The sequence below is a fragment of the Leptidea sinapis genome, chromosome 18 (assembly GCF_905404315.1).
Source record: "Leptidea sinapis chromosome 18, ilLepSina1.1, whole genome shotgun sequence".
In the NCBI taxonomy this organism is placed as follows: Eukaryota; Metazoa; Arthropoda; class Insecta; order Lepidoptera; family Pieridae; genus Leptidea; species Leptidea sinapis.
In genome coordinates, this window is record NC_066282.1 from 7,227,083 (window position 1) to 7,250,481 (window position 23,399).

A 23,399-nucleotide genomic window follows, 5' to 3' on the forward strand; every position below is an offset into this window, starting at 1 on the left:
AACTAAGAAGACTTAATTATTAAAACATATCCAATAGGTTTTCCATGATGCACGCACAAATGAAAACCTCTATCATTTTATTTATATTGGTATATTATATTACTTGGTTGTTTTTTTATTTGAGTGGAAAAGATTCATTGAGAGTGGACATTAACAGGCATGAAGATGGTTCTCATCCATTTTAATTCAAATATTGATACAACGTAGTTGGATGGACCTATTGTACTCAATAGCTTTTTTGAGGCTCAAGTAATTATTCACTTAATTACATTCATTTAATTTAATTCATCATTGAATCATGTCATTTAATTACCCACGTTTTAACTTAATTAATTCGGAGCGTTCGAGTTCTGTCTGTCAAGATTTATCTCGGGAACGCGTGGAGGCATCGAGTTGAAATTGAAAAATCAAAGTACTACGTAAACGTAAAAAAGATATAAGTTCAAATATACGTTTGCCGCAGAAACGTTTATTTCAACATTCTCAAAGGAATCAAAATTTATAGGGTGTAGCTGCTGCCCGCGACGTCATCCGCGTACATGCTGTAATGCAGTCCCGATTTCTTATTATTTATTCATGCAAAATAAGAAATCTATTTAGTAGTAGGGATGGATACTATGTTACATTACTATCAACCGTAGATGGAAGATGGACACCAGATTCACTGTATGTAAATGAGATAGCAATAGTCTGCGATGTGTGTTATGTTCTCGTTCTGGACGATTTGTATAATGTTATAGACAACAACGTCCCATATTTTAATAATAACTGAATTTACCATAACAACCATTGTTTGTTGGGAGCCGATGTACTGGGTCCAAACAAAAAATCGCTTATTTTGTGAAAGGGATAGCAAATATTGTAATGTATCTCGCTTATTCTCAATACCAATCTAATTTATGTGTCTCTGTCACATTATTTTTGTTATTTTCGTGATACATGTATTGTTTATCTTCTATCTACGGTATGACCGCTACCATATTCATGTTCTTCTGGTGTCTACACTTCGTACGAATGACGTCAGAATATATTAAGGTATACTCGCGTCATACATAAGATAATCTCTCCTTCAACTATGATTGCCTGGTAACAAAACACTGTATAAAATTGTCTTTTGATCAGGACACGTATCATGACGCACGTTTACTTTTTATACCCATCCCAAGAAAAGTGCTCAAAGCCGCTTAAGAAGTTTTCAATTCATAAACTGATGCAGCCTCGCGTTTATCAAAACAACAGGACAAGCAGAAATGCAAAGAATTATCGCTATATGGTTCCTGTTTCTATAAAAGTTTGAAATCAAGAAGATTTTTAAAATCACAAGTGACCAAAAATAACACAATAGAATAAAGTGTTGCATAAATGTGCATGAAAATGCTCAGAACGTGTTAAAATAATGACAAGTCGCAAAACTCATTTGTAGTGAAATGGAGCATATGAGTTACAAAGCTGACTAACTGTTCCACTAAAACACAATGCAACTAGGCAGACTGCCAAGAGTCTACAATGCACAGGTGTCATATTAAAATGGACGATCATAGTAATGAACTACAATGTGGACGAAACAAAGAACTTATGCAGAGATGTCACAAATATATTATCTGTGTCCGTTTTGATGGAATTGTTTTCAATCAAAGCTGTAATAATCGAAATGAAAATGCATTTATTTTCTCAAAATTGTTTCCTTTAGAATTATTTTCGATGTCATTTCTAATATACTAGATTCTACCACCGTTTCAGAAACAAATGGCGCTCTGAGAAAGAAGAAGCAACGCAAGAAACTCTAACATCATTCTTTTTTTGCGGTCTTTTTAATAAAATTTTTAATATTGTACTGTCTGCAATTGCTATAAAATAATCATAATCTCGTCCCAGTCCGATCACTATGATATTTAGTAGGATTTAGGACAGAGACAATTTTTTAATAAAACGTTTAAATTTATTTATAGATAATGCCTCAACAGTGGCTGGGACTTTATTATAAAAGTATATACATTTACCCTTAAAGCTATTATGTATCTTATGAAGCCTACTAGAATTAGATACAAGTAATCCCTTATTTCTAGTGTTATAGTGAGTTCTTAATTACTGCGAACTTCTTCACCCTGACAATTATTATCCTGACACTTTAGTAAAATTTTATTACATACTGTATATCATATACTCTAAATCTATACAAATAAATGGAAAACCGCTTTTGCCTTCGGTTATACAAGGAAAACAACTGAACCGATCAGAATATTACTAATACAGGGGGATGGCAAACATGCTTTGAAAAGGTCACGCAACGTCAACGTCGGGTTAAATAAAATAATAATAAAAATATTGCTTTTTCGCAAACACCTAATGTAAAAACACATTTGCTATTACACGCGTTTTAATCCTAAAGTATTTTATTTGAAAATGTCTCTCTCTTGTTTATCAAAGAAAATACTATGTTCAACTAGTAATTTCACTACCGTGCCTACGCTTGACAACGAAACATTCCCTGTGAAAACGCAATAGCATCGAAATCGCAGATTATTGCCTTTGTAAATCAGAAGGCTTGTGTATAAGTTAAAACAAAATACACAGAAGTAGTGGCTTTAGTTTTGCATAATATGTTAATTTTATAGGCAAACAAGTTTTGCAGACGTCTGCTCAAATCTCATACAAACCAATTTTTTTTTATGTGCTAACATAATGCCCTATTTTACTAACTCAATCTGGCATACCCAGTTCCTTCTACCATACAATTTTACTCTACCTAGTCCACTGTCATATTTCCATGGAGAACAGTGTTTGGTTATTGGTCTAATTGGCAAAATAGGCTACGTTATAGTCTTGGTTAGTGAAATTAAGAAAACGCCTAAATGTAATCTTAACCTGAATTCTGCCATAACCCTACACTCTTTGGTCACCCCATGTAGGTTTTATTACGCATAAGGAGGTCAGCATCTACCAGTCACCACCTGGCAGATGCAATTTATCTACTTTTCGAGAGCAGTTCGGAATACATAAACGTCTCATAAAATTAAATTATCCGAAAATTTATAGCGAAAGCACCTCAAATACGCTGGCTTTAAAGGCAATTTTGCTGCAACATTAATGAAGCAAATCATGTTTTATTAACGATCGACTATTGTTTGTTTTGGTCCCAATAGATTACGGTTTTCAAGCGTGAATAGATTTATCATAAGGATTTATTATAATAAAACACTTTTCGGATATTTTGAGATCGTTAACAAAATTACAAACTGTTAATGACTTGCGTTTTTCATTTTATATTTTTATTTTTGGCATTGTGAAGGAGAATAATACTACCCCCGTAATATATTATCTTTGTCTTCTTCTGCTTTCCCGGAATCCTATTATTTGGGGTCGGGCCTCCTTACTTTCCCGCGCCAAGTTGAACGATCTCGGGGTGTCGGTTCTGGCAATTAGGCTTTCTTAAGGTCTCGTTTTATGTTAGACCACCAGGTCGATGGCGGGCGCCCTCCCTCTTTCTGTTCCGGTAGGTTTAGAGCAATTTGCACTACGTGGGTTTTTCCTCCTCTTTTGACATGTCCATAACAAAGAAGGTCGTTGTCGGTTATTTTGTCGAAAATTGGTGCAACCTCGAAACAACCACGTATGTATTCATTACGAATTTGGTCCATCTTCATTTCGTTGGTATGTATCTTTTGTTCGTGCTTCTTCTTTGTAGTCCAGCATTCGGACCTATTTAATAGTGCAGGTTTTTTTTTTTTTTTTTTGCGCCCAAGCAAGGAAATGGGCTACCCTCCGGGATAACGACGGGAGGGAGGTGGTGAATGCTCATGCATACCAACGCAGCCTAAGTCTGCGTTGGTTATGTGGGACTCACGTGAAACCTAGGTGCCTACCCACTAAACACCACCTGCAGTTGGCTTTGGGCAGGTGCCCTCTAAGCCTACATCGAAGGCGACCTTCTCATGGGGAGAGAGAGGCGCAAGCGGCACTCCCTATGGAGTTTCCGCTGGGATATTGCACAGAGGGTGCTATCTAATTGGGACTAGTCACATCAGAAGGATGATCACAAAATAGAGGTGAGTGCGTCTGATTGTCCCCGGATGCCAAGAGGCGTTCCAGGTCAGACGAGAGTTTGTTAGGGGGATCGGAGAGGGCGTGTCTGGGCCTCCTGACTTGATGACGTGAAGGAGGGGAGGCGGTATAATCCGCTGCCTCCTTAATCAAGGGATTTGGGTGATTGTCTGAGGACTTAAAGAAAGTTTCAGACAAGCACTTAAGGTGTTGTTGGATGGTGGGGAGCTCTAAGTCCCGGTGAAGGTCTGCGTTTCTAACACACCAGTGGGCATTGACAGCCTTACGGCAGAAAATGGATTGAACTGTTTGTAATTTGTCTATAATATTGGGTTTCGCATGAGCGAAAACTGGAGCGGCGTAAGTCAAAACCGGTCGAATGCAAACCTTGAAGAGTGTTCGCTTGTTCCTAAAAGACATTTTATTGTGCCTACCTAACATACTGTTTAGGCGGTACAGATAGAAGCGGGCGGTTCCGGTCACCTTCTTGACGTGAGGCCTGAAGGTGAGTTGGGAGTCGAGGGTCACACCCAAGTACTTGGTTGTGGACCTGAAGGGGATAGGGGAGCCTAATAGATGAATGGGTCGATCCCGGCAGAAGCGTCTGCGCTTAAAATCAAAACGGACTGCGGAGCTTTTATCCGGGTTGACCTCAATACGCCATTTCCTAAACCAGTCACCTAGCTCATTAACTGAGCGTTGGAGCCTGGAGAGGACTGAAGAAATCTGTTGGGACTGGACGTAGAGAGCGGTATCGTCAGCGAAAAGAGAGAGTTGGACTCCATTTCTAGGGATGGGAATATCGTTGGTATACGATATGTATAGAAGTGGTGAGAGCACTGAGCCCTGTGGTACCCCAGCCGTGAGCAGGCGAGGGGAGGAGAGGACACCTTCGTGTCTGAAACGAAAGGTACGTTTGTGGAGATAAGAAGTTACTATGCGGACTAATCGGGATGGGAGGCCTAGAGCGTGGAGTTTATATATTAGGCCTTCGTGCCAGACTTTGTCAAAAGCCTTGGCGACGTCGAAGAAGACAGCGATTGTCTTCTTACGTTTGGGATAGAACCCGCTGTAGATGTACTCTACAATGCGGTGGACTTGCTGAGGACAAGAGTGTTTAGCACGAAAGCCGAATTGTTGATTTATTATTAAGGGAGGGCCGTCCGTTGGAAAGAGATGCTTTCTCATACGGAACAGAATAACCCGTTCAAAAACTTTCCCCATAGCCTTGAGGAGGCTGATGGGGCGATGGTTGGAGGGGATATTGAGGGGTTTTCCTGGTTTAGGGATCCCTATAACTATGGCCTCTTTCCAAGCGGTTGGAAAGAAGTAGTGGTCGAGGCAGGCGTTGAAGAGGAGGACAAGAAAGAAGATCACCTGCTCGGGGAAGTGTTTGAGCGCCAGGTTGGAAATACCATCGGCTCCTGGAGCTTTGCGAGGTTTTAATCCACGGATGATGGATTTAACCTCCTCTACAGAAGTTGAAATGGGATCGTCGGTGAGAGGCATTGAGTTCAGACGGCTGACCTCATTCTCCACCGACGCTACGTGGAGGGGTTCGAAAGAAGAAGTGCTGGGTGAGCATTGTGAAGCAATGCTTTCAGCAAAACACTCCGCTTTATCCCTGTCCTCGAAAGCTGTGCTGCCGTCGGGGCGTATCAAAGGCGGAGTGTGGAGTATTGCGTCAGTACGAAAGGCTTTCGCCACTTTGTAATACGCCTGGTGTGAAGGGGATATGTTCTCCATGAGTGAATCCCAATTGGAATTCCTCAATTCGGAGAGACGTAACCTAACTTGGCTTTGGAGGAAGTTAGCGCGTGACCTATAGTTGGGCGTTGGGTACTTGGCGGCTCTTCTGAGAGCTGCATTCTTGGCTCTAATGAGGTTCATGACATCAAGCGGGAGCTTATGGCTGTTAACCTTAACCACCCGCTCGTTGTCATGGAGAGCGGACTGCACTGTTTGAGTAAGTGCTTTTACCGTGATGTCAATCTTATCCGTACTATCGAAATAGTTGGACGAGATTGCATACGGTGAATTGTGGACATCAAAAGTTGATGCAAGAGACTCCCTATAACCCTCCCAGTTGGTGAGGGTTTTAGGGTGTATGGTGGTAGGGGTGGGGGCATGGGGCCCGAGCTTGAGGGAGACTGGACGATGGTCGGAGCCCAGGTCATCGAGTGGTTCAATCGCCCTTAAATTAAGAGCGACACTCTTGACCAAGGCGATGTCTAGAATATCGGGAGAGTGTGCTACGTTATCCGGGTAGTGTGTTGGAGAGGTGGGACTTAGGACGTCTAAGTCCATAGACCTAACTAGACGGCGGAGCTTGATGCCATTCCCATTTGTGGATAGGCACTTCCAGTCAGTGTGTTTGGAGTTGAAGTCCCCAAACAAGATGACTGAGTCACCTAGAGAGAGGAGAGTCTCAAGGTCGCTCTGGAGAGGGATCTTGAGAGTAGGGAGGTAGATTGAGGCTATGATCAGAGACGGATGACCTGACATGCCCAACTGACAGACGGTTGCTTTCATGTTGGTAAGCACTGGAGTAGCGATTTGCGAGCAATGAAGGGATCTCTTATAGTAAATGGCTGTGCCTCCGCCACGACGGTCGTCGGCTCTGCCATTGTGTATAAGAGAATAGGAAGGGATCGATAATCCCTTTGAAGCGTCGGGTTTAAGGAATGTTTCTTGGATAAGCAATAGGTCGATGTCCTTATTGCGAACAAATTCCTTAATCTCTGGGAGGTTGGTGCGCAGGCCGCGCGTATTGAATGAGACAAGTGTTAAGCCCTGAGGCTTCACTCGCCCCATGTTCGGTGTTGAAGCGTTACGCGATTGGGACATTAATACATAGAGTTCACCAGGTCTTGGTGCTCTATCATTGCAATAAGGCGCTCATGTGGAGACCTAGCTGTTTTAAATTTATTGGCGAGAATGTTGAATTCTTTAATATCGAATTCTCCATTCTTCAAGAAACTCAGGGGGTTTTGCACTCCTGAGTCTGGTTGCGTAGGTGTTGCCCATCTGCGGCCACTCGGGGTGACTTGCACAGGGCGGGAATTGACATTTGATGTCTGGGAGACCGGGGCTGCTTGTCTCCAAGAAGTGGAGAGTAAAGGCCCGGTTGTCCTCTTCCTCAGTTGAGGGAAGTTCGTGCCAGTGGCCGGAGGTGGCCCTGGTTTAGAAGCCTGCTTCTTAGCAGGCTTCGATGTTGAGGGACGAGGGGCGCGGGGACATCCGCGGTAGTTCGCGGGATGTCCTTCCTGCCCACAAAGGACGCAAGCTGGAGGAGTCTCCGCATCGCGGGTGCGTTTGCACTCCTTGGTTGTGTGTGGCTCTAGGCACTTGACGCACCTAGGCGGGGCTGAGCAGTTTGCAGCTGCGTGGCCATAAAGCTGGCAGCGATGGCACTGCCCTGGGAAGCCCCGTCTGTGTGGAGCTTCAACACGGATGTTTGAGAGCCCACATACGATGAGCTCTCTCTTGAAGATTTCCCTCGACTCGGGGACATTGGTGAGGATGACCAGAGCCAGTGGGTATTTCCTGCCGGATCGGCTGTACATTTTGTGTACAGCCTCGGCCTTGAACCCTTGTTTGGTCAGGTCCTCCAGGATGATCTCACTGGGGAGTTCATATGGGACGCCACGTAGGATTGCTTTCACTTTGTGCTCTTCCGGGAGCGCATATGTGTGATAAGCGACACTCTTATGAGTGAGGAGGCGAGTGAGGACTCGGAAGTCCTCCGTAGTCGGGACGACTACGCGGATGGCTTCACCCGTGTTTGTGGCACGGGTGTATTGCACCTTTTTGTCGGCGCAGAGCTGAGCAACATAAGTCCACTTTGCCTTGTCTCGTATGAAGATAGGCGGTGGGGGCTTATTAGCAGGGAGGACAGGCGTGCAGCGCGTGGCTGGCTTCATAGAAGAGGTGACAGAGACCTCGGGCAAGCTAATGTCGAGAGACATTAGAGGGACAGGGGTTACCGCGGAGAGTACGTTGTCCGACGTGGTGGCTGAGCGCTTGGACTGGCGCTTCTTCCAGGATTGAACCAGTTTGAAAGGTTCTCCAGAGGGACAACGGGAGGTGTTGACAACGGAGCCAGTGACGGTTCCGTTGTCAGAGTCCTCAGAGGAGGACTGGACTGGCCGCTTTCGGCCGCAGGAGGCGGAGTCGGAGAACTCCATGTCCTCGGACGCGGGTTTGTGAGCGGAGGGCTCATCGGGGGACGCGGGAGAGTCAGCAAGGGGCTGACTTGGAGTGTTGACCACGGTGGAGATGATGCTATCGACCAGCGACTGGTCGATATTGATATTTGCGGCTTTAATCAAAGTCGCAATCTGGACTATGAGGGCGCTGCGAGGGTCCGTTGATGGAGCCATACTGTTGAAGAAGCCTCCCCGCCGAGGGCAGGGAGCAACGGGGGTTGGAAGTGGTGGCGCGGCTATCCCTAATGGTTATAGCCGCGAACCGTCACCCTTGGGAAAGCCCAAGTGCAATGGGATCGGGTCGTCCGGTTTCTCTCAGGTCAGGAGGCCTGAGAAACGCACCGGGTCAACGTTAGCCGAGTTAGTTATCACCGTTAGGTATCCTTCAGCTCAACCGCGATGGCACGCAACTCACTTACTACAACAAAAATTGCTGTAAGCAAGCTGCGGGCCGGAACGAATTCGACGTAACCAGTCGAACTTTGCGTAGTATACGTACTCGTACCACACGTAGCGGAGCTGCGTAGCGTAGCACTGGGCGTAGCGTGGCGGCGTAGCGGAGCGTGAGCACAGGCGCGTGTAGTTGTCTGCTCGGCGCGGGGGCCGAGACAAGAATGGCGAATAGTGCAGGACGGACTGCCGTTTTATATACTTTACCCTTAGATTTTACGTGGGTCACAGCACACCAGTGAGTAACCTCCATTTTTGCCACGCAACGTTTATTCTGTGGGTCACATCAACTTTAACATTAGCATCAGGTGTGAGCACGGAAACTAAGTATTTAAATTTCTCTACGGTGGGAATAGGTATTAACCTTATTTAGATGGTCTTAGATGTATCGTTTCCACTAAAATGGCATGTAGTGAAACTTTGTAAAAATAAAATTAATATTAATAAATAAATTTAAAGATATTTTAATTGTCGACGCACAAACAACCACAGCGGACACAACTTTGTTATAACGATTAATGCAGTCATTAAATATATATCTTATATATAAAATTCTCGTGTCACAATGTTCGTTCCCGTACTCCTCCGAAACGGCTTGACCGATTCTCTTGAAATTTTGTGAGCATATTGAGTAGATCTGAGAATCGGCCAACATCTATTTTTCATACCCCTAAATGTTAAGGGTGGTCCACACGAATTTTTTTTTTTGAATTTTTTTGACATTTTTTTTCAAATTTATTGGATTATGAGTCAGCATTAAAAATTACATACAACTTCAAATTTTCACCCATCTACGATCAACAGTTACTTTTGTATCGCGATTTTAATATCGGCAATACAACGTTTGCTGGGTCAGCTAGTATGTATATATGTGCTTCAATCGTAATACTGTCAATTCTTCTGTGTGTGCTATAGTGTAATAAATTCTATTTTGAAACTAAAAGTCGTTTAAAATCCTCAAACCGATTAAAGACATTTCAAGTATTCGGTTTTACTCCTGCTAACCTTCAGGCCTTAGTTTTCTAGTGCGTGCGTCCACTTATTTAAGAGTCTTGCGGTGTCAGCAGCTAAAATTATATCGTCCGCGTATAGCACAGTCCATGGCAGTGGAGTCGGTATAATTATGGTAAGATAGTCTAAGATCAGACTGAATAGAAGCGGGCTGAGCACGGACCCCTCATGCACGCCTACTTTGACCACGAATGCTTCACTGATGCCTGCTAAGGTACGGACTCTTGTGCGGACATTGGTGTACATATCTTGTAAAAGTTTTACATAATATTCTGGTAAGTTTTGGACACGTAGAGCCTGCCACACCAGTTTACGGGGCACTCGATCGAAAGCTGTTACGAGGTCACTAAATGTAGATATTTTCAATTTCACTCTATACTTTTTCAGCAAGATGCTGATTGTCTGTACACAGTCAATGGTTGACGTGGATGCTGTAAAGCCAAACTGATTTGGAGATATTTCTGTAATACTTGTAAGACGTTTATTGATAACTATTATCCATATTTTCAAAGAATGTGAAGTTAATTTAATGCCCTATAGTTTTCACACTGCACATACTTCATTTGACTGTCCATATCATGTGAGGGGAGGAATTTGTTGACTGTATGTGTTTTACGGCTGGTTGCCACCTGACTGAGTCGCTTACAGTGCCTAGAGTTCCATACGAAGATAAAGAAAAATATTTATGTCCTTGTTTCAAGTTATGATTGAATCGTTTTCAATTCATTAAAGTTAAAAATTTAGTCGAAATTAAGCACACAAGCAGAGCAAACCTATTTGGCTGCGCGCCATTATAGGACATAGACGTCTGTGATGACGACTCATCCTTATAAAGATGGAATGATAAAGGCAAATGATATCATTAAGAGGGTTGAAGCATTTCTGGAAATAATTTTCTTTTCATTGCCTGAAGGTGCCTGCTATTATCAGTATTATTCGCCGTTTGTATTTTACTTAGCTAATGAGCTACGTATTGTGTTTTATCAATCGTTAGCTTTTGTCCTCTGCCTTTATTATTTATAGTAATTTGTTTTATTTGTGGGTGCACGTGTTTTCCATTTGAGTTTTGTAAGATTTTTACCAAAATTGTCATTTTCCTTGAAATACTTATTTTTTATGAAGTATACCATATGAATACGTTGGATGAAGGCAGCGCAGGACCGATCGTCGTTGAAATCTTGGAGGGAGGCATTTGTCCAGGATAAATCAATTTGTACTGGATAGATAAATATTTTTAGATTTTGATCAATATGAAAATAAATAAACTGTTATAAAACATCTTCTTGGATAATCTCAAATGTTTTAGATATTATTGATGTAACAAAGGAAATAGATATTTTATAACTTTTTATTTTCATAGAGTAACTATGAATAAGCAGAACATAGTTTGTGAAAGATTTGCACTACTTAGTTCTTTTCCACGAATTCCTTTTCTATGACGGGGAGGACAAACTAGCGATATCATCTGATGTAAAGTGATCACCGTCACCTACATTCTCCTGCAGCACCAGAATAAAAACAAGGACATTGCCTACACATAAGTAAAAAAAGTCTGTTCCAAAAAGGTAAGCTATTATAAGTACAAATAAAAACACGATAAGACTAAGTAAACAATTTTAAATTTATTATTTGTAGTTATATTATAACGCAGTTCCACTAAGGTACTGGTCCACAAAAAACTTTTATTCTTCCTCCTAGACCTTTTCTCATTTACTTGGGGTCAGCCTACCTTGAATTTTTTTTTCCATTCGGTATGGTTTTGCGCCATGTTAGCGATTAAATTAGCTTATTTCAAGTCTTTTTGGACCGTCGTCAACCAGGAGGAGGGTGGACTTCCACGCGTACGCTTCGTTACTGGCATGGCAAGCATCACAATAATATGATCTTCTGGGTGCCTTTGATGTGACCGAACAGCCTTAAGCGTTTATCTTTGAAGGTCCACAAATAACTAACGTAAGGATATTATAATCTATAACATATAAACATTGGACAGTTTTGGTGATTAATGCTGAACCAGCAGAAATGTTTTAGACAGGAAATTACAGCAATAGCAAGAAATGGGAGGGGGTGCTGGATCTTATTTTATGTTCTTATGTATAGAACGTCATTGGTCCTACCATTTTTTTTTGTACCGCTGTCAAAAATAATCAAAAATATTTTATTTCGTAGGTAAATTGCATTACACTTAAAATATGTTACTTTTTCATTCAGCTCATTTGGAAGGCTGATTTCCTTTGAAGGAACGAGCAAGAAACTCTAAGGTTGCCCTTTTTAAAACAGAATGGATTTACAAGTTCTTATTTTAAATTAAATTTATAAATCATTTCAATTACAATAATATGCAAAGTAATGCTAAAATACTCAAACGACAATTACTAATGCCAAACGTGGACCTTTACAGAAAAAGTCAAGCAGATAATTGCTAACAATCAAAGAGCAATGGAAAGAAGTTTTATTAAAAATTAGAAAGATAAACAAAGTAAAATGTGCTCCACTTTGTCCTACTAATATCTTCCCTTTCTTGGCGTGCATCATACATACTACATCATACATCATACTTAAACATTTTATTGAGGTAAAACCTTTAGTTTGTGATTCACATTTTTTCGCTTTAAATAACTGATTCAACAAATAAGAACTCTCTGGTTGCCATCATTTGTTAAAATATTTTGGAATTTACGCGAAATCTACACTTCTGTAATGTAAAGATACGTTTTATCCACTGACACCAATTCTACGATTTTTGAAATTTTTGTCTGTCAATCTGTCTCTCTGTTTGTATGTCCTTCGTAAGATCTTGATAAAATTTGGGTGTTGTTAGACTAGTTTATCAAATGGATAGGATATATTATTATTATATGTATATTCTGACCGTGACTTTGTCCGCATTAGATTTGTTTTCGCGGATCTTCCCAACTCTACAAATCTCTGGACAAAATGTACTCTAAGTCCCTTTCTACCCAGGCTATATATAAAATATAACGACTGACTATGTAATAAGGCGTTAAAAGCTAAAGAGCTACAAAGTATTATAAACTATTAATTTTAAATAATAGGTTGGGGATAAAATTTTCTTCGCATTTTATATGAAAACTCTAAGGGCCTTACAAATAATCTTGGTATATAGTTATAACTGAGAACAAACCAAGAATATGCAAAATGTTGACTATATCGCTGACAACACTGTCAATATAATCATAATTGTGAAGTTTTCCAAATGTCCTAATCAAAGTAGTCCTGTCAAATAAACGCGGGAAACGTGATACGTCATATAGTGCTAAGTTATAACTTTATGCCAATTTTATTTGTAAGGCCGTAAGACTTTTTTTCAATGTTTATATACATTTAAATACACTATATTATTATATTATGTGCCAATTTGTTCGACGCTGTTACAATTTTGGGGACTCAGATTAAAAATTGCGGCAAGTAAATCTGGCAATGCTCACTTGATGAAAACCTGACACTGCCTAAAGATTTCTAAAGAGACCAAAACAGAAGCTGCAAGGGCTGTGGCGAATGCATTAACATCTTCCAGCAAAACTCTCTTTTGCTGAGTGGCTAAATATGTGTGACTAGATCACCTCGCGTAAAGTTACCAGTTGGTCTATACTATGCTATGTCTAGCCCAGATGGTTGCGAAACTGAAGTCGCAGTGGGTAGGGCACATACCTTGACGGACAGATGGCCGTTGGGGCAGTAAAGTCCACGAATGGCGATCACCAATCATCAAGATGGACCGACGATCTGTTCAAGATCGAAGGAATAGGTTGGATGAGGGCAGCGGACGGCCGATCGTCATGGCGATCTTTGGGGGAGGCCTTTGTCCAGCAGTGGACGTCTTCCGGCTGAAATTATGATGATAATGAATAAGTGCGTTCATTATGCTGTGTAAATGTTGTTAATGAATATGTAAAAATAGAGACTAGAGAGTCATCAATGATATAGAAATTGTCAGGGAACAATAATTAACATACAATTACAATAGTGGTTTAGGTATGAAAACTGTTTGATTAAAATGTAAATTTGGTGATATTGAACTGAAATAGTACATTTAACTTCTTGTATAGTAAAATTTTAGAGGATAAAAGGTTCAAAAACTAGTTGAAATAAGGAATTCGTCATTTTCGGAGATAGAACCATGGAATTTAGGCACTTGATAAGAAATGGGAGGCTATTTTGCACAGGATGCCGGCTAGATTATGGGTTGGTACCCATATAATAGAAACAGGTGCCATTGACTACAACGGCCATTCTGCCGTTAAGCGGTAATGTTTAAGTATTACTGTGTTTTGGTTTGTAGGGCGTCGTAGCTAGTGAAATTACTGTGCAAATGAGACTTGACATGTTATTTCTCAAGGTGACGAGTGCAGTTGTAGTGCTGCTGAGAATTTTTGGTTTATTTAAGAAACCTGAGGGCACTGCATTGTGATGGGTAAGGCGTATTAATTACCATCAGCTGAACGTCCTACTCGTTTCATCCCGTCATAAAACAGTAGTTTATAACACATTAGTTCGAGCATTCTATAAACTTAGAACTACATGGGGATGAAATACAGTGTTAAAGCTCGCAGGGACATGCTATAGAAGTCACTGTCCACAATGACAAGGGATATTATCTGTATCGTAGAAGAGCGCCGCGCCGGCAGCGAAAAGAGAAGTTTGTATGTGTATTATTTGCAAAGTATCCAATATCAATAATAAAAAAATGCTGCTCAAAGTAACTGTTCCGTGCGACGGTAAAAGTATTTAATATTTTTGATATTTCGGTAATAGGCAACTTAAATTTTAATTCTTACCTAACCTAAAAAAAAATATATATAAAATTCTCGTGTCCCGGTGTTTGTTACCAAAGTCCTCCGAAACGGCTGAATATATTATTTGCATATCAGGTAGTTCTGAGATTTGGAAACATCTTTTTTAATGCCCCTAAATGATAAGGAAACATCTATTTTTAAACCCCTAAATAGTTAGGGAGACCCACCCCTAAGTTTTTTTTGTTTTATATTATTCTGTTCAATCCACAAATCCACTATAGGGTTGCAAGATGGCAATCGAATGCAATAATTACAGTACGATATATTTGATAGGTCTGAGAATCGGTTGCATCTGTTTTTTATAACCTTAGTTTTTTTTAATTACTTTATATGGCAATGCAACGTTTGCTGGGTCTGCAAGTATCTATTTTATAATAACGAATGATCCTTGAAATATTGAATTATACAATTCTATTTATAAAATGGTATTGTTAATATTGTTTGATGAATTTTTGGCAAGCGAATCTTATATTTTATTGTCGCTGCAAAAACAATAGAACACTTGTTATAATGAAACAATATTAATAACTTAGTTTTTGTGTTTATTCAGATGATTTGTTATTTTTGAAACATTTTTGCATGTTAGCATTTAAAATATTAATTTTACTGTTTCTAAATGGGCTCACAAAATATATTGCTGCGCATGAATATAATGTTTAAACTGAATTCAAATAAGCAATGCGCTTATTCAACAATTTTTTTCTAACGATTTTATGGTTGAAATTCATCAGCCTTTTCATTTTTTTATATTATTTTATTACACAGTATTTTAAAATTGCCATAAATATCAATAACCATTACTGAACACATTTGTAACAGTTTTTTTCACAATATTATCCCACAAAACTTGGGACGAGACGAGCAGGACGTTCAGCTGATGATTTGAGAGTTGAGGCATAAAATGTAAAGTCGCATTTGCCCAGTAATTTCATTGGCTACGGCGTCCTTTAGACCGAAACACAATAATGTTTACACATTACTGCTTCACGTCAGAAATAGGCACCGTTATGGTACCCATAAAGCAAGACAAGTCACTAGGAAAACTTACACCTTCACATACCCAGGCCTGCCCCGGCCACACATATTACACCTACACTGATATTATAATATCAGTGTAGGTGTAATATGTGTACTATACTACGGACATAAAAACGATACGTAGTATTTTTTGTTGTTAATATACTATTAAGTCCAATGAATTCTAATATAAAGTCGCCAAAAAGCACACTTTTTTGTTGCACAGACAGCTAAATATAGGTAGGTTAGTATAGTATATACGTGTTTAATTTAGACTAAACATTTTTCATGTTAAGAAAAAATTTTTTAATATTATTTGCCGATTGCTGGTAGGCATATTCTGTAATTTTCACATTTGCTGCGTTGGCTGTATGGGTGTACCATTGCCATTCCTTGAATTAAAAATTAAACTACTCACCAGATAAGTATCATCATTATCAGCCGGAAGATATCCACTGCCGGACAAAGACCTCCTTCAAAGATCTCCATGACGATCGGTCTTGCGCTGCACTCATCCACTGTATGAACAATGACTTTGTTCTTGAAATACAGTGTAACATACGTTGTATTTCAAGAACAAACTATAATTTAAATCTCATTGAGACCAACATTATACTTGGGCATTTTAAATTGGGTCTTTCCTGAAAGTAAATACTCTCGCAGATGTCAGCGATTGTTTTTTTTTGTGCGCAGTTTGATTTTTAATTGCATCCGACATCGTATCACTGGGTTCGTGTTGCAACCTTGATATGTTAAATTAACAAATGAGTCTTGGGAAATACAGCTATTTGTGTTACTAGGTGGTACCCGCTTTGCCAATTACTTACCGATGTAACACATACATTTACATATTAGTTTGAATTTCTTACCAACAGATATATTCATCCATACTAAAAACTCTTTTAAAAAGTAAATTATTTTAAGTATGTTGTAATCGAGGAGTTCAGAACTTAAGACATTCGCACATACACACAAAATCTTTATCTTTGTAAGTTATTTTTTTTTATTTTGTTTTAATCATAGTGTAATTAGAGCATTAAATGTTGTACCATAAATAGTGTGTACCTGTAATTGGCGGCCGACTGCCAATATTTCGCTGCCAAAATCGCAAATTTTTTTTGTAAATAATTTAATTTTTGTGTGCTTTTGGTTCAATAATAAAAAAAATATCTCTAATCGTCAATCGGCAGCGATCGTAAGTTTCTTTATAGAGACTGCTAAATGGACAACGAAAGAATCCTTCAAATACCCATGTTTAAGATTTATTATTTAAGACGTTTTTTTGAAATAAAAGAGAAAAAAGGAACACCCCTAAGAGAAGTTCTTAGGTGCCAACTTGCGTCACATACAAGATGTGGGACCAAGACTCATATGTGACATTATGTCTAGGTCTGATGATTCTGTCCTAAAAAGTGCCACTGTTTGAGGGAGCATAGCAAAATACTCATCAATAGCTATCATCAAACTTTTCAGAACTTATTTTTAAAATCTTAACCCTGAACAGAATCGTCCATTTAGACCCCACAAAAATAAAAAAGCGTTATATCGAAACGTGTGTACAGGGGGAGGCTCCTTTGCGCCGGATGCCGGCTAGATTATCGGTACTACAACAACAAATAAGACTTGACAACTTATTTCTCAAGGTGACGAGCGCTCAGAATTTTTGGGTTTTTCAATAATCCTGAGCGCAACGCATACGCATTGTAATGGACAGGGCGTAACAATTACCATCAGCTGAACGTCCTGCCTGTCTCGTCCCTTATTTTCATAAAAAAACATTACAGTTTTGCGCGCCCATGTAATCTCAGTTTGTTGGAATTAGCGGAGCTTCATTTACAAAATGATTTTGTTACTTTTAGGAAAAATGGAGTGGAATCATATAGAACATGATATCAACAAACTTCTTTTACATTAAAATAACCCATACCTTTTGTATGATTTACAACCTTATGACGAAGAAAACATGAGCGACATTGAAAATCAAGCAACATGAAATCCCCTTTCATTGAACTGAATGGTCGATATGAGGTATCGAATTAGAAAGTTGTGAAATAGTAGATTGTTAACCGTGGGTCGAAATAATCATTTCCCGGGCTATAGTCCGAGTAGGAATTTATTCTTTTACCCGTGTTAAACACTCTATTTTTCATTTCGAATATGAGAAAAATAAAACTAGTTGTTTATCTAAGCAAAATAGGAAATTTTGTGGTAGAATCAGACGAAAAATTCAGGGCGGCCGATAGAAATATACCCTTATTTATAACAAACGTACATAAAGACACAGCAGAATCGGATATAATTAAATATATCGAGAATAAACCTCAGGAAAGTATTGTGAGTCTAGAGAAAATTTCAATTAAACGGCAATGTGAACACGACGCTTATAAGATTTTTGTTTCACAAAGCAAGCTACCTTTGTACCTTGATGAGAATCTATGGCCACAGGGAATTATTTTTCGACGATTTGTGCACTTTAAGCTTAAACCCAAATTAAAATCAAATGAAACACCTATCACACAGGTGGCGCTGAGAAACTTGCCTATTGTTAATGGATAAAAACATAACATGTAAATTTGTTTCATTTAATTGTAAGAATGTAAAGCGTTCTGCACAATGTATTCGTGAGCTATGTATATCCTCACATTTAATCGCTTTACAAGAATGCTGGTTGCTCAAGGAGGAGCTTTGTTTCCTTGACACAATAAGCGAGGACTTCAGCTCCACAGGAGTATCTGCGATAGACACGTCTACTGGTATTCTACGTGGGAGACCATACGGAGGCGTTGCGCTATTGTGGAAGCGTAGTGTTTTTCAAAATGTGTCCATTATTCAGTGTAATAACCCGCGTATTTGCGCTATCAAAGTAGTGTTACAAGAGAAATCGTTCGTAGTGATGAGTGTATATATGCCTACGGATTCACTTGCAAACCTAATGGATTTTACGGACGTACTAAGTTCGGTAAGTGCTATTATTGACAGTTATGGGGAAAACTACATATACATACTTGGGGACTACAATGCACACCCTTTTGAGCAGTTTTACCATGAACTTACTCAGTTCTGCTTAGAACAAGAGTGGACTTGTGTTGATACTGAGATATTAGGTTTACGGTCCGAGACATATACATTTATAAGTGAAGCTCACGGATCCAAGCGGTGGCTCGATCATTGTTTAACTACTAAAGCCGCTCTTGACTCTGTGAGTAACGTTTATGTATTATATGATGTATTATGGTCTGACCACTTTCCTCTGGTCGTAGAATGTAATTTAAACGTGTTATTACCAAAGAAAGTTTGTAAAAATACCTCTCTAAATGAGGTTTATTGGGGAGAGAGAAGCCAAGTGCAAATAAATACATACCAGAGGGAATGTCATGAAAGGCTAAGACTAATTGACTTCCCACATGGGCTTCAGTATTGCTGTGACCATACTTGTAACGACTCTGAGCATAGAAATGCCATAACTAAGTTGTACAGTGACATCGTTAAAGCTTTAGTTGAGGCTTCCGGGGCGGGTCGAAAGAGTATGTACCGTGTAGCCAAAAATAGAGTGATAGGCTGGAATAAGCATGTAGCCGAAGCGCACGGGGAGGCAAGGCAAAAGTTTCAGTGGTGGCTGTGGTATGGGAAGCCAACCTCAGGATATGTTTATAGGGAAATGTGCGAGGCTAGAAGAATTTTCAAATCTCGTTTAAAATGGTGTCAAAACCGTCAGGATCAAATTAAAATGGATATTCTAGCTTTGCACCATTCGAAAAAGGATTTTCGCGGGTTTTGGAAGAATACCAACAGAATGAACAGTAAGCCGTCCCTCCCTGTGAGCGTTGGTGGCGTGTGTTAGCCTGAAACTATATCTCATATGTTTATGGACCACTTTCGCGTTAAGCCGCTACGGGGGACTTCTGAATCGGTGCTGAATGTTCAGTCCAACATGGAAATTGGTATCAATTTCAAGTATAAAGAAATAGCACATACCATCAAACATATGACCAGAGGTAAATCTCCAGGCCATGACGGACTGAGCATTGAGCATCTTCAATACGCTGGGCAACATCTTCCCAGGGTTTTGTCAATGCTGTACAGCTTTTGTGTGAGTCATAGTTTTATGCCGGACGAGATGATACGTACAATAGTTGTGCCTATTGTAAAAAACAAAACCAGCGACCTGGCTGATAAAAACAACTATAGACCAATTTCATTGGCTACGGTCATCTCAAAGGTGTTTGACAGCATGCTTAATATGCAGTTAAATAAGTTTATAAAGCCTTTCATGACAACCAGTTTGGATTTCGACCTGGATTGTCTACAGAGAGTGCTATACTGTGTGTTAAGAGTGCTGTCACATACTATACTAAGCGCAAGACTCCAGTTTATGCCTGTTTTCTTGACTTGTCGAAGGCGTTTGATCTGGTTTCATACGATATCTTATGGCAAAAAATGGGAGAGGTTGGAATACCTTCTGAGATCATCAATATTTTCAAATTTTGGTATGAAAACCAGGTCAGCCATGTCAGATGGGCGGGAATCTTGTCAAGTCCATGTGGGTTGGAGTGCGGGGTGAGGCAGGGCGGATTGAGCTCACCAACGCTCTTCAACCTATATGTAAATGATTTGATTGACGAGCTCAGTGGCACTAGGGTCGGCTGCTTCATAGACGGAACTTGTGTCAACAATATAAGCTACGCAGACGACATGGTGCTGCTCAGTGGGTCTTTTTGTGGTCTCAGACAACTGATGGCCATATGTGAGGCTTATGTGGGAGGACATGGTCTTGCCTATAACGCTAGAAAAAGCAAAGTGATGGTCTTTGAGGCCGGTGGTAAAACACCAAATTAAGTACCACCTGTAATGCTCAATGGTACAGCGTTGGAGAGAGTATCTACGTTTAAATATCTTGGTCATATGTTGACTTCCGACCTCAAGGACGACACGGAAATCGAGAGAGAACGGAGGGCGTTGTCGGTGAGAGCGAATATGCTGGCTCGCAGATTCGTGCGTTGCTCAAACAGCGTCAAGATTACGCTGTTCAGAGCCTTTTGTACAACTTTCTACACGTGCAACCATGTGGGCCATGTACACTCAAAAATCCTACAACGCGCTTCGTGTTCAATATAACAATGCTTTAAGGGTGCTGATGGGGCTGCCCCGATTTTGTAGCGCATCAGGGATGTTCGCGGAAGCACGGGTCGACTGTTTTTATGCGACTGTACGCAAAAGATGTGGATCCCTGGTGAGCAGAGTGCGGGGCAGTACCAACAGCATTCTAAAGATGATTGCGAGCAGGTTGGATTGCAGATATGTGGGTCATTGCTGCAGTATTTCTAACGGAATGGTGCAGCGGTGACACACATCTGTAACTTAATAAGTAATAGGTTCAGGATAAGTACTAACATAGAAAATAAGTTTGATGTATTACTAACAATTAATATGAGTCATGATACTCGAAATAAAGATTTATTATTATTATTATTATAGACGTAAATATGGTCAGTTATAATCATGATTTCCCAAACCATCGCGGCGATGACGCGGCTCTTCAATGGCACCCTGCACTCGGGGCACTTTCCAAATATCTGGAAGGAAGGCCTCGTCATTATGATCCCAAACCCGGGAAAAGAAACCGCACTGGCATAAGGCTACCAGCCCATCACTTTTCAGGCGGCTAAGTCGAGTTATTAAGTATTTTGTGGGGCGATGTATATGTACAACACGATCCCAGAAAATGTTCAAAACAAAAGTAAAGGTTACTATAACATAAATTACTTTCTTAACGATACCACAGATTGGGAATGGAGTGACTGCCCTCGGCTATTAAATAATAAGATTAATTGTACAATATTACTTTGTCTACATATTTTTTCGATAAAAAAAAGCCTGCTGAGTTTGTTGCGCCCATTCTTTTACGGTCTGAGGCATTCGTTTTGGAATGGCTAGTAGTTTTTGACTTTCAATAGGTGACGTCACATCCTATTTTGAATAAAAATATTTGAATTTGACCCAGTCGAAGATTTATTTATATATTGGTAATTAACAGATGAAATGATTGATGGACGATGATGATGAATCAATAGCGTTACAGTAATTATATAAACAATATTATAAAACTTAATTCTTAAGGCTATTATAGATTACTCATATTGTTAATATTATTTTACAATAGTTTAAGAACAAGCTGTATTACAGAATAACAGCTGCCTCGTGAGTCGTGTGTTTCTTATTCTCTGTGTGTATGTTTTTGTGTGGGTGTGAATGCGTATGTATGTATTTAGTTGATAATAATATGTATATATTTTAAACAAATAAGTAAGGCACTGCTTTAGACTGGTGTAATTTCACGCTTCAATTTATCTTTTTCTAACAAGAAGATATCTAGAATATCATAGTTATTATTGTAATTATTTTGAATCCTACATATAATCAAGTTTTTATAAAAGTTCGTTTTAGGACGTGGTGGACCCAGGAGTTTCGTATGACGTTTTTCTATATTGTGGTACAATACACGATAGGGCACTCAATAATTCTGAACAGTTTTAATTGCCTGACAATAGAGCATGCAGAAACATTACACCTTGTTGGTTTCGGCGTAGTTTCAGTGGGTTTATATTAAACAATCTACATACTTCATCATATAACGTCGGGGTCACCATACCCCGCCGGCTCAACATGTATGAGCACGTCACGAAGACCATCGCGTCAACAAAAGCCGTGATAGCCTTACTTCGTCCAGTGCTCTCCTCAAGCCTCCCTCTGAGGGTGAAGGTCTTGGTGAACAAGACCCACCTACGCAGCCGACTCATGTACGCCGCGCATGCATGGTATGCGCTCGTGACCCAAACTAATCGGAAAAGGCTACAAACCATTCAGAACACGATCGTCCGCGGGCGAATCACGGGCGCACCATGGTAAGTGAGGAACCAAACAATCCAGAGGGACCTAAGAGTCGAGAGCCTGGGCGACTTCATTCGTCGTCTCACCGTGAACATGTACGCACGTACCGACGCGTCATATATTCATCATCTGCGGCGAGATTTGGACCTCTGGAATGCTCGGCCACTTGACGGTCTCCGCTACCCGTGCGATCTCATGCGGGACGAGGAAGAAGAGCGACGTGTTTGCGCCCGGGCCGGCTGATCGTCCTCCTCTTCTTCGGGGCTTATCGCCAGGACCCGCGCAAACTTGAGTCAACTCACCGGACTTGACAATGGAGCTGTGAGAACAAGTGCTCCTTTAGCTCCAAAAGATGACCTCATCTGCTCCCCGAACAGAAATAACTACTTAAGATGAAGAAGAGGACAGTAGGGAGCAACCGCTCCCACCTTAATGACCCACCCGTCTCCACATGTGGCGAGTGTAACTTGCTGCAAGGGACGAGAAGTCCCGAACAGAATCAAAAAAGCGCGTACAATTTTTTAAAGGACCGGCAACGTTCTTGTGATTCCTTTGGTATAGTAGGAAAATGTGTGCGGCAATGATCACTTTACAACAGGTGACCCAAGCGCTCTATTGTCCTCGTTTTTAAAAAAAATACGTGTTTAGTAAAGACGGGGGAAAAATGAAATGACAATGAAAAATACACTTAATTCAGTGTATACTTAATTATAATAAAATGTTATTACAATAGTTTTAACGCCCCTTAATAATTTTCATAATAAAACATTTTGACTTAATGCTAATTTATCACATTAACTTATCCACTAAAACTTCTTGTAAGTATTATATTTAAATAAATTATTGAATAAATACACATGGCGTGTGGAATGCTCTTAATACTAACCATAATGTATTTAAATATTACTTAGAGCTATAAATAGTCAGTCATTTAGAATTTACCTCGATCCAATTACTTCCTGCCGAA

At 40.1% G+C, this 23,399-nt stretch overlaps 1 protein-coding gene and 1 long non-coding RNA gene across 2 annotated transcripts in view; one reads left to right on the forward strand and one right to left on the reverse strand.

The window, feature by feature from the left end:
* The window catches only part of LOC126969335 (protein eva-1 homolog C-like), a 643,451-nt gene that overhangs the window by 104,669 nt on the left and 515,383 nt on the right, over positions 1-23,399 (reverse strand). The window lies entirely within an intron of this gene.
* LOC126969461 (uncharacterized) lies at positions 18,345-21,013 on the forward strand. The gene is made up of 2 exons (XR_007730394.1): positions 18,345-18,503; positions 20,672-21,013. It is a non-coding gene; the product is annotated as an uncharacterized LOC126969461 (long non-coding RNA).